The 12,982-nt window shown below is 37.6% G+C and overlaps 1 long non-coding RNA gene across 2 annotated transcripts in view; it reads right to left on the bottom strand.

Moving 5' to 3' along the window:
• Positions 1-11,759, bottom strand: part of LOC111935755 (uncharacterized) — a 30,101-nt gene extending 18,342 nt beyond the window's left edge. For both annotated transcript variants that reach the window (XR_002867850.2, XR_015276601.1), the window contains exon 1: positions 11,543-11,759. This is a non-coding gene — a long non-coding RNA (uncharacterized LOC111935755). The remainder of the gene's footprint in view (positions 1-11,542) is intronic.
• Positions 11,760-12,982: the final 1,223 nt, after the last annotated feature.

Genomic DNA, 12,982 nt, shown 5'->3' with positions numbered 1-12,982 from the left:
CAACAGAATTAATACAAATTATGTTACTACATGACAACATATCCCTTTAAATTTGTGAATGACTTGGTATGAAATTCCATTTTTGTAACTGCTTTTATATATTGACTTCAAAATCATATGAACTCTTTTGCATATACAACTCTTTTTTTTTTTAAGTTTATACTTCTTAATGAGATTTCATGGTTTTTGAAAAGCTTTGTCATAAAGTCATCATTTAATTCTTGTATTTTAATTGTAACAGGACATTATTGTTGCTGATTTATAATATATTATCCTCTTACAAGCAAATTTAATCACAGGAGCTCTATTTCCCTCTAATCTTTATTACTGTAGTGGAGAGAAAACCCTGCCACATATATTATTTAGCAAATTATTGAGTATTTTCTAAAAAGACAGCAATTCCCAAAAATCAACGGAACAAAATTTTGTTAAGTGGAGAGTATCTTGCAATTAGCTGAATGACTTAAGAAAAAAGCGTAGAAAAAGAATGTGGCTGTCTTCATACATCAACATAAACAGTAATACAACAATTTAGTTGTGCTTACATTGTAAAAGAATTAAGGCAGAAATGTACTTGAATGATTTCATCTCTGCTTTTATGTTCAGGCATTCTCACACCACTGTTTCAAGTATCCTAGCCTGAGTTGTGCAATAAAGTAATCAGTTGTCATATCACACCCTGTCAACTGGACTGCTTGTGTTTGATTCTGAGAAATGTGAATTTTACATTCATGCTTGGAAGAAGGCAAACACTGAAACATAGATTACTTTCCTAAACATTTTTGTTTATAGATTTATGGTTGCAGAAACCCTTTTTTTAAGGTTGAGCATTAAAATAAACAATGTGTCATCAGAGAACAAATTGATTCCAAACACTGAACCAGAGAAATGAACAAATGCTGAATTCTGAATTGAAATGAGAAACTATTTCATTTAATAACCAAACATTTGAATTACTTAAGGTTTCATAGATATCTGCACAGAAAATCTTATGCCTTCAAAATAAACAATAGAAAAAGTAAATGCTGTTAATATTAGCAGTGTGTTTTCAAGAGAACATGAAAATAGAATATTTAATAGAAATGCAAATACAGAGCTAGTTTCTTAAAGAGATTTATCTTGTGCAAACAAATTAATTATAGTGACAAAGCCTGCAACTGAAACAAGTGTATGAAGAAAGATTTTTTTTTTCCTAGAGGTAAGTAGGAATTTTCTGATTATACATTTTTTCAATTAGGAAAGGTTTATAAAAACTGAAACATTCTACTGGAATACAGTTTTTTCTTCTTTTTACAGAGAGCCATTTTCCTGTCCTGAAGGTAATTTCTGTTCAGCCAAGAGCCTGATTCTGAGCAAAACAAAGGATTTCCTTACCTGCAGTCTTTGTAGTGCCTATGAAAGCAAAAATAGCTTCAAAGTTCCTGCTCTCAATACAGAAGATTGAAAACCACAATGCAGGTTCCCTACAGCCTAAGTGAACATCCAAATAGTAGCTACAAATGTGGTTTTGATCTTTTCTTCCTCTTCTGCCCTCTTTTCTTTGTCAGGAAAAGCTTTGAGAGTGCTTTAGTTTGTTGTGATATACAGTGGGGATATTCTGAAATTTCAAATGTCTGTAGCAATACAACTCCTGCCCTGCTTCCTTCTGCACTGTAATCTTCAGCTGTTTGCTTTCCACAGTTCATGCCAACCTGATCAATATCAATAATTGGTAATAGTTTTGTTCCTGTACTGGGTTGACTCTGGCTGGATGTCAGACACCCACTTCTTTGTCACTGCCCTCCACAGCTGGACAGGAAAGGGAAAATGTAACAGAGGCCTTCATCATATATGTGGACCACAGACTAAAACAGATTTGAATGAAACACAGATTAGGATGGTTCTGAAGTTTTAAAACATTAAAACAGTTTGAGATTTGTGCATTCTGTAGATTGAAAATACTTCCTATTCTGTTAGCTAACTCGCTTGAAGTGATTAATGTGTACCTTAACATGTTCTGCAGTTCTGCTCTCCAGATGAGCAAGGCAAAAAGGATAACATTTTAGATTTAGAAGTTTTAAAGACAAAAGTGTCCTGTGGGAATTATTTTCGAGCCTGCAGATTTTTGTAACAGGCAGACCAATGGAAGCTTCAAGTCTTTTTAGAGAATATTGCTTCCTTGCATATCAAAATATTGTACCTGGCAGAGAGCAACATACTACAATGAAACAGTCAGCTGGAGGCAAAAGGAGATCTGATCTTTGAGTAAAAAGATGAAAAATTAATGTGAATTCATTATTCTCTGTTAATTCCTGCTTGCTTAACACCACTTTGGATGGACTGAAACCCCCTCTGTCCCTTAGCTACATGAAATGCCTTGCTAGACTCTTAAAAGTTCTGAGAAGTTTTCAGTGGAGCATGAGCAAGAAAAAAGCTGTATTCCCTAAGCAAAACCCTAAGCTACTAAACATTCATGTTTTCCCCTTTTAATTTTATAACCTTGTAAAATATATGGTGGATTTTTTCTGAATGTTTTTGAAGTTACTAACTTCTACTGTTCTTATTACCTTTTGTGGTTGCAGTAATTTGAAGCATATTTGAGCTGGCTGGCTGACTTAAAACTCATCCTATAAGCACACACTCCTTAAAATACATCGTTTTTTCCAACTGATTCTGCTTGTTCTTATTAATTTTTCCAAATGCACATGTATGAATGTATTTATGTGTTGAGGGACAGAGGATTGATAAGCAGTGATTCATCTCTAAGAATGGCATTTTGATGTTCACAAAATATACCAAAAGCTGCCATGCTGAATATGAAATAATTTCCTCAGTATTTACCTATTATATAAGTAGTTCTTAAACATGCACTCCATTACCTCCTGCCTTATTTGCATTTTTCATGTTCCAGGGCTATTCCCTTATCAACATAAAACCCTCTGTGGCTGTACTGCTTGCAATAAATTACTTCTGCTTTTTCTTTTGTTCTCAAGGTTGTCCTAATCTCTCAAGAACACTTAAGGACAGTAAGGCTATGAAAAAACAGAACAACAACTGAATTTCCATTACAACCTAGTAAGTTCAAGATTTTAACGTTGAAGAGTACAGAAAATATATGAAGATATTGCACTATCATTCAAGAAACTCTTGCTCTCACTGCACTCTCAGTTGTGAATAAAGCACTGCATAATGCCAACACAGAAAATTTTAATAATTTTAAGGCAATCACATGCCAAGTTTTCAAGAATAATTCCTTTATTTGAAAACTATTGGGCTGGGAGAGAGAGAAAGATAGATATGCAATTTATTTGATCAAATTGAAAACATTTAAAGATGCCTGATCTTCAGTTAGGGAAGTGACTGGGTGTGACTGATTCAGATTTATTAATCTGGCATTTAGATGTCTGAGTTAACACACATCATCCCTTACTGTGTGTCTAATAATTTCTGAACTCAAAACTTAAGCTCCTAACCCAGTAAACAGAAATGTAGCTCAAGCAGGCTACAGAGAATTCAGCTTTTCTCATGGTATAATCAGAAGCAATATATTCAATAGTACTCAAAAATGTCTCTTTTGCATAGATATAAATAATTTTAAACCCACAAAATATTTATAATTGATTCAGTATGGAATAGAACTAAGCTAAGACGATTTTGGATATGAAGCCTACAGGTCAGACTAAGTATATTTATCCTTAAAAATACAGGAAATCACATAAGGAAGTTACAGGAGACAATAATTATATAATGTTTTGTGTTATCAGAATTTAAATTTTTCTAAATAATTTCCAACATTTGACATATTCCTACATATATTGTAGTTTACAATGTCACAGCTAAGATTCAGATCAGCCATGACATATCTGTGAGAATTTTCTGAATGTTGCTGATTTTAAAATGTCATTATTTCAGGGCTTTTACCAAGTATATCCATCGTCAGTTTAATCCCATTGTTTCATTTCTTTGGCTCTCAGAATGCTGAGCATTAATTTCAAACAGATTCATAAAATTTTTGACACTTACTGAATTACATTGCTGGCACAACTGGTTTATTTATTCTTTCTCTTTTTAAAACTGAAATAACATTAAGGGCTGCTTTAAATATTGTCACTGACATAAGCAGTGCTTTTAAGGTACTTTGTAACCAAAAATACTATTTTTTTTGTAAACATGGTATTGCAAAATAACTGTTCTCCACTTACCTGAGAAATACCTCAAAGTGTGGTTTGTTCTGCTTCACACTTTAATATAGCATTGCTATGTCAGGAAGCCAATCTACATCTTGAAGGAAATATTATTACTTTCTCTTTTTTAAGTCCAACTAAACATTTAGACAACTTTTAATTGAGGCAAGGTTGAACAATGTAGCATGAATTGGGAATTGGGAGTAAGGGCAAAATTAGTTGCTCTGGTGCAAGCTCTTGGCTTGTTATTAAGCAAGATGATTACTCTAATTAGTAGCAGAGATGTACAATTGTCTTTATGAAATGGCTGTGGATGATCTCCAAAAAATTCTCATGCTGTCTGTCTAGCCAAAAAAATATCACAAGAGGACACCTGTGTTCCAGATAGGAGCAGTTGTAGATCTGTTGTTACATAAGCAGTCACTGCACTGTCATATACTCTACTTGTTGCTGGAATCAGCTTAAGATAGGGAATGGGTTCCATTTGAACAAAAAGTAGAAGAAGAGAGATGGATAATGTTTAAATAAGGACCCCTTTTCCATCAATTGTCTTCCTTAATGTTTTGAATTATATTTGTCTTTTTTCTGTAGGTCAGCCTAGAAATCCATCTCCCCAGTTGCACACTGTTACTCCTAGGTCAGGAAATACTACTCAACCTTTCTCCTTCCTCTAAATACCCAATAAATACTACCTGATTCTTACATGGAAAATGCCACAGTCTCCATAGAAAGCTTGAAAACACCTCTGTCTTTACTTCTGTGCATGTTTCTATCTGGTAATTACATAGGTTTGAACAACACTGTAAAGGCAGGAAGAGAAAGAACCCTGGGTCACTGTCTGAAAGAATGAGCTTTAGCCTAAGAGCAAGGGAAAAAAAAATCTCACTCTTTTTCTGGTCATTTTGGAAAAGAAAACAATTTTGGAGATTTTCTTTTATAAGAGGAAATGAGTCTGCAGTGTGCTTTGAAACCTTCTGGCACAAGTTCTTTAGACAAGGAGGCAGAGAAATGCAGGTTAGTCATCTGCAGTGAGGTACATGACACTTAACTCTTCCAGGAATTAGTTATTTGTCATCATTTAGACAAGTTAGAGATGTTTTTATCTTAAGAACTTTTATATTGAACTGCCTCTTCAGTTTATGCTACCTAGAGCCTGTGTAATCCAAGGGCATAATTTCAAGGTTGTATCTTTGCATCTGGGAGTTTTAACTCCATGTAATTTATGTATTGGACATTTAAATCCTTTTATATGTGCTGTATTTATTTGCTCAGTCAAACAAGACAACTGTGAAGAAACCTGATCTGGTATTTAAGTGCAATTTTAATAAAATTATGTTATCTTGGTACTGTGACCTACGTTAATAGTAGCCCTATATAGTAATAGGACTACTATATATAGTAATATATATATATAGTAATAGTAATCCTATATATAATGTATCTTCTAACTGTAACTTCCAGCCATTAATCATCCCATATAGATTGTTTTTCTCAGTCTTACAGTTCTGATACCTATGGTATGGAAAGAATGAGGAAAAGCTTATAACAGTAATGTGTGGAGGCTCCAGAGCCAAAGGCAGTGATAGTGTGGAAGGAGGCTTCTAATGTACGAAGTTAAAGCATAAACAGAAGGTTTTTCCCCATATAAGAAGGAAAAAATCTTTTCCCATAGTTCTTTGCACCACCATTTCACTGTACCCCAGTTGTATGCACCCAGTCAGCCTGTGGGCTGTCCCTCCCCTTTTTACCTTCTACATCCCTCCCCTAGAAAGTTCTCCCTTCCCTGTTTCCCCATTGGCCCCAGTTTGCTGCAATCCTCCATCCCTGTTACCCCATTGGCTCTCCCTCTTCCTGGCCCCTCCTATGCACCACCTTACCCTGTTCCTATTGGACCCTGACCCTCAGATCCACCCCCTCAGACCCATATATATCCCTGGACCCTCCATTTTGCCCTGTCTTTGTTCCTGGACCCCTTCAGTGTGTGGCTGTAATAAACCCCAATGGAACTCCATACAGAGACCCTTCCTGTCTCTCTGCTGTTGCTCATCTATTTGTGGCGTGCTTGTGAGTGTGTGTGAGTGTGTGATCCCAGCCTGCCCAGACACCTTCCTCCCTGGAGGTGTATTGGGAAGGTGATGTCACCTTACCATCACCACCCAATGCTACAGTAATGCTACACAAATAGGACTTTGAGACTAGGGAGAGAAATACAGTGCATCCAAATGAAGATTTAAGAGAATTTGTAGAGAAAGAACTACCTGATTTGGAATGAAACCAGGAGCCCCATGGCTAATGAGCTCATCCTTGGGGAAAAGAAAACCTCCATAAGGCAAATTATGAACCCAGCCCAAAAGTACAGGCCATCAAAAATAGATAATTAAATTTATTTATTGAAATACATACATATATAAAATACTGTTCAACAGGATCTGATATAGTGACTTCAATGATGATAGTGTAACATTTAAATCTAAAACAAACTTTGATGAGACATTGTGCTGTCCTCCTGAGAGGGGAAGAAATTCTGTTTCAATGGATGACAGCAGGGTCCTTCTTTTTATCTTTAACCAATTTCAAAGGCCAACAGATATTTCATAATGGTGCCTTTCTTTCCTAAAGCAGGCATCTGGTAAGATCTTGTATTTCCCAAGTTAAAGTCCCCTGCTTCAATATTGTTCAAGGTTAGCTTAAATAGGGCAAGACACATGCTGTTGTTACATCTGTATTTGTTCAGGTGCACAGTTCCCAACTGCATTGGGCTACCCACTCCTGGTACTAAATGCCAGAAGACAGAAAAGAGGGAAATGGGTAGGGAGGAGAATTTTATTTAAAGGTTCTGCTATTGTTAGAACAGTTACAGTATCCAAAAGCATTACAATTAATTGTACCAAACATACAATTTTCTCTTCCTTGGTGTAAAAACCCCAAATTATATCATTGGCTGATCATGGTTTGGTTGGGTGCACTATTCAGTGAGTAAAAATAAGCTGGATGGCCAGACCCAGACAGTACCGGCTAAATCCAGTTGGTGGCAGGTGACAAATTATATCCCCCATGTCTCAGTACTGAGGCCAATCCTATTTAACATCTTTGTCAATGATCTAGAATAGGAGTTTGAGTGCAGCCTCAGGCAGTTTGCAGAGGACACTAATCTGGGTGGGAGTGTCGATGTCCTGATGGGCAGAAGGGCTCTGCAGAAAGTTCTGGACAGGCCAGATTGATGTGCTCAGCCCACTGCTGAGGTTCAACAAGTCCAAGTGACAGATCCTGCTCTTGGGTCATAGCAAGCCCCTGCAGTGCTCCAGGCTGGATTCCACCCTTGCACAAGCAATAGTGTGGCAGCAGGAGCAGGGCAGGGATTGTCCTCCTGTAAGAGGCTCTGGCGAGGGACCTCAAGTGCTGTGTCCAGTTCTGGGACCTTCAATTCAGGAATAACATTGAGCTTGCTGGAGCAAGTCCAGAGAAGGGCAGCAGATCTGCGGAAGGCCTAGAGAGTGAGTCCTACAAGGAATGGCTGAGGAGGCTGAGGGTATTCAGCGTGGGGAAAAGGGAATATCAGAGGAGGTTTTATTCTTCTCTACAGTTCCCTGAAAGATGGGGGTGGGGGGGTGGGGGGGTGGGGGGGAAAGGTGGTTGTTGGTTTCCTCCCCCAAGTAACAAGTGATAGCACAAGAGATAAAGACTAAATGGCTTTAAATGGTGCCAGAGGAAGTTTTCTAATTGGATACTATAGGTTATTCAGTGGAAACTGGAACAGGCTCCCAAGGGCACCACCATTCTGCCAGAGATCAGACAGCATTTGGAGAACCTCTCAGGCACATGGTGGGATTCTTGAGATGTGCTGTGCAGGACCAGGAGATGGACTTGGTGATGCTTGTGCATCCCTTTCAACTCACAGTGTTCTACAATTCTATACTATTAGAATTTTTTTTTCACTGTCAGGATTGTTCAGCACTGGAACAGGATTCCCAGGAAAGTCATTGAGTCCCTATCCCTGGAGGCATTTAAAAGACTTGTAGATGTGGAGCTTAGGGACATTGTTTAGTGCTGGATTTAGCAGTGCTGGGTTAAAAATTGGGCTTGATGACCTTTAAGGTCTTTTCCAACCTAAAACATTCTAAGACTGTTTCATAGTGACAGTGTTCAGATCTGTCTGTGTTTAAGAAACAGAGGAGCGCCCTCCTCTTTCTTTCCAAAGAACTGTACCTTTGCCTATTTTTTAAATTTCTCACAGAGTCTTTATTAAAGAAAATAAATGTAAATGCATTGCCTCTAGCTGTATAATTAAAATTTTAAGGCTTGATTAAACTATGCAGACTGTCAACTGCTACACCAGAAGAGATTCTGCCACTGACATTTTATAATACACAATCCATTCAGGGGAAAATATCCCAAAGGGGGGTTGCTTTCTCCTAAATAAGCATAATTCATGGCAAAATTTAATGAAGAAAACCATGGAGTGGACTAAACAAAATAAGACACTTCAAAGTACGAGTGAATCTTAGTAATGTTTGACCAAAAATTGATGCTGTATTCTCAGGATAAGGCATTATACATTTACATATAAATAATGAGGTGTCATATAAAAATATATGTACTACAGACAGCATTGGTATCTGGACATCTGCCCTGCGTACTAATGCAACTAAGACACTGGAATGAGTCATGTTGCCAAGGAATTTGTTCTTGCACACATTTCTGAGAGAGATTTTAAGATCTGGGTGTTTAATTCATAAGAAGAGTTTTGAGGAAGGGCCAGTGTAAGTGCATGAAACATCAAGTAAGAAGTGGGGAGGCCTTAGTGCTGTGCAAAATGATTGTATGTTTTAATACAAATTATTCTTTCAACAGAGAGTAACATCAATTCCTTAGACAGGTCAAGGGAGAGTAAAAAATATTCATTTGTAAAAACTCACAGAGGCTGAAAATTGTTCACAGAAAATGACAAGTGAATATGATCCTATCACTTCATTCTCTGTAACAGGCCTGCTTTATTATTATTATTATTATTATTATTATTATTATTATTATTATTATTAATAATAATAATAATAATAATAATAATAATATTGCTTTTTGTAAGTGACCCTGGAATTTTTCCAGCTTTTTAAGAAAAAAAAAATACACCTTTATTTACTTCATGTAGTTGTTTTCACTGTACACAGATTGATACTTGAAACATACTGTTTAGTATTTCATAAGAAAGTAAAAATTACTGTACAACATTTCATTTTTTTGCTTTCTCGATTTTATTTATGCAGCTCAGGTCTGCAGCTTGCTTACCACTAAGATCCACAGAGCATGAGAGGGTCTCTAACATAGGTGAAGGTGTGACACTGCCCTAAGTGACTGTTCTAACATAAAACCAATTCTTTTGTTATAGCTTTGCACACACCAGTCTGCCACTGGACCTTCTGAATGCTTACTTTTGCATTTTTTCTGCATTATGCAACACTTTCCCCTGGATCCCTACACAGGTTTTAAAGACTTGTCAGGCAAATAAAAAAAGCAAAACAATTTTTTTTCATTAAGACACTGCAATAATATGAAAAATCCTTACTGCTAATACAGCTGTAACATATATAGGGCTCATCTTCCTTTTTTGTTGGGATAGTAATAGAAATATACATTTGCATCAGGATCAGCCACTCAGAGCCTTCCTTCAGCAGGATGGTGGCCTAATTCATCTGGCTTTGTGCTAGGCCTTATTAGCTTAAAAGTGAGCTGTTTTCCAGCATGAATCATACCAAGCAGAAATAGCCCTTTGGAATACTTAATCTTTCTCTCACTAATTTTATTTAAAGATATCTCTGGTGATTCAAATTCAACTGTGGTTCAGCTTTGAAACTTTTGCCATATGGATTTCCCTGAGTTGTTATATAATTTCTCATAGGCCAAAGAACCTCAGTTATTAACATTTTTCACTTGAAGCAATTTTTTTAATGAAGTGCAAGATAAAGAACTGAAGGAGATTTAGTGCTGTTTATTTCATATTCTTTGAGAGCTACAGGATTATGTGCTAGCTTGTAAATGGGCTGTGAGTTTATTTCCCCTCAAGAACAAAAATGTCCCTGGAACACTACAAGGAAAGTGGATTTCAAGACTCAGATCTAAATTTAGAACTGTCATTAATTGTCAGCTTCTGTGAGAATCAGTGTTTTATAATGATTGCTCATCATGAACTACTTTTTAACCCTTGTGTTTCCATTTTGATGTGTTTATCTTTTAAGCTTTTGGAGACATAATGCTCTTGGGAAAACTGGAATATTGTCTTTGCCCTGTTCTAGGATGAGGGTGATATCAAAAAGCATTGTTAATACCCTCTGTAACTAAACAAAGCATTGTAATAAATGAAAGAGAGAACAAGTCTCAAGTTTTAATAGACATCACAAATACGTCTATATGTTCAAGCTTAAACACCTTTGTGTGTTTCATGGAATTTGTCATGAATGGAACTTTAAATATAACCTATCCCTATGTAGAGGAAGGATGAAAGAAAGTTGCAGGATTTGAATTTGAAAGAAAGTTGCAGAGAGTATCTGTTATAAGTTTCTGGTTATCCACGCCAGTTTATTTCATTAACTATGATCTAACAGGGGAGAAAAGTAGAAGTACAAGATGTAGATCAAAAAATGTTTTGTTTTGTTTTGTTTTGTTTTGTTAAATAGTGACTTTTATAGAAAAAAACTGAAAGCACTTTTTCCTTTTCAGTCACAGATGTGATCAAATTAACAAAAAAAATTCTAGTTCTTTAAAGTAGCTCTGAGAGTAAAAGCAATTGTATATAAAACTTCCGGTAGTTGAAAAGTTGCTAAGTAGCTGAATTAATACATCTTAATTTACTTAAGATAATAATGCCTGAATAGTTTCCCTGTGTTTTACAGATTTTTCCTTCCTTTTCTTTCTTTCAGGGAATTTTCTCCCATTTGTTGCCTAAGAGAACTTATGACAAGTACTTAAGAGAAAAAATATGTGGATGGGAGTAGGGGAAGGGGCACAGCTGGCTGTATTATCTCTCTCTCTGTCTCTATCTGTATCTCTCTGCCTCTGCCTCTGTCTCTCTCTCCTGGACTGGAGTGGAGACAGATGTGTCTGGTGACAGACCATTGCTACCCAGAGGACTTGCAGAGATTTTGCAGAGATTTTTTTTTTTCCTAAGCTTCTCCTACCGTGGGCTAGCCTTTGCTTGTAAGAGCAGATGTTGAACTGGGACCTTATCAACACCTGGCCTCACTGGAAAAGGGCCCTCACCATCTACTGGAGTGCCCCAGGGAAAACCCAGGGCCCAGATCACCTCTGAGGGAGCATCTCCCGGCTGCTCGCGGGAACCCGGAGTTCCCACTAGGGCTGTGGAGTTTGTCACTGCGGGGTGTGCTCACCTCTGCCATTCCAGCTGCTGCTCCAAGGTTCCTGCTGCTGCTCGTTTTGCCATCCGGAGGGGCACCGGGACTGGCTGCCCCACGGGCTTTGCAAAAGGAATCCCTTTCCCCTCTTCCCTGCCGGCCTGCCCGCCATTACCCACACGCAGCGAGGCGGCCGAGCTGGCGCCACAGCGCCCCCTGCAGGCGCGGGGGAATCATCGCACCCGCCCTGCCCGGCCGGGAGCCAGCAGCGCCCCTGCCGGCCGTGAGCAGAACTGCAGCCGGGGAGAGGGGAGACAGCCAAGAGAAGGCTGCTGGTTCTGCTGTTGTTTGTTGTTGTGCTTTGTTTGCCTTGTTATGCATATACATATTTGTAAAGTACTGGTTTTTCCCATATCTTTGCCTGACAGCCCCTTCGTTTCAAATTTATACTAGTTCAGAGGGAACTGGGTCACATTTTCAGTTCCAAGAGTGGTTCCTGCCTACTTTCTTGGCAGACACCTGTCTTTCAAACCAAGACAGCCCGCTGTGTTTTTGAGAATTTATTCTCATAGAATTCCTTTTGTGAAAGCCTGCACTGGAAATAAATCTCCCTATTTACTGTGATCCAAATAGAGCCAACAATATTTATTTTCTCTTTAGAAAAGAGGACACAGTTTCTTTTTCAGTTTCAGGATAGCTGCTTTTAGGACCTTATCTTTCAACTGCTAAGATATGTACAGATTAGATCCAGTAGCTACAACAGACAGAGTATTAGCTATCCTGATTACTGACACACTCAGTGATTTAGAATCTCTTGACCTTCAAGTGTATTGGAAAGCCCATCTGCTTGGACAGGCTTTTGCCTGATAGGGGGCCTTCTTTGTCTAATTTCGGTGTTATCCTTTTTTGTCATGTTAACTAAAATAAATTTCATATGCATGCATATACTGTTGTTCAGTGGGTAACACTGTTTCTCAAGTGTTGTTCCCAAAAACCTCATGTAACTTTGAATGTAATGTATGCCTGTCTCTGCTACTGACTGGAGACCCATGTAGCTAAAACTATCTTCCTAAATACTGGCTAAGGGACAAATTTTGACAATTACACCATCATTTCACTTTTTAAATAGCTTTACTATTTGCTGTCCCAATGCATTAATTTAGAATGAAGATAAACTGAATTAGTCATATCTATAAAAGTTCTTCAGGGTTGTACTTGTTATACTAAACTGAAGGATTTCCAGCTGGTATGGCAGCTTGTGAGGCTTTTTTGGCAGAAATGTCATGTAATTTACTGATAGGTACAAAATAAGATTTGCTTCCAATTTGTTTTACAGGTTTTACTACACCAGTGGTAAGTGTAGTTGCTCAAGAAGGTTGAGAAAGATGCTGCTAATACAGTTTATACAAAACACCATGTTCAGTACCTTGCTCTACCTATTTAACATAAAAAATGGAATGTTCCTCAAACAGCTTT

The sequence above is a fragment of the Cyanistes caeruleus genome, chromosome 15 (assembly GCF_971803275.1).
Source record: "Cyanistes caeruleus chromosome 15, bCyaCae1.hap1.1, whole genome shotgun sequence".
In the NCBI taxonomy this organism is placed as follows: domain Eukaryota; kingdom Metazoa; phylum Chordata; class Aves; order Passeriformes; family Paridae; genus Cyanistes; species Cyanistes caeruleus.
Note: the sequence above shows the minus strand (reverse complement) of the source record. Positions and strands in the feature narration are given on the sequence as shown.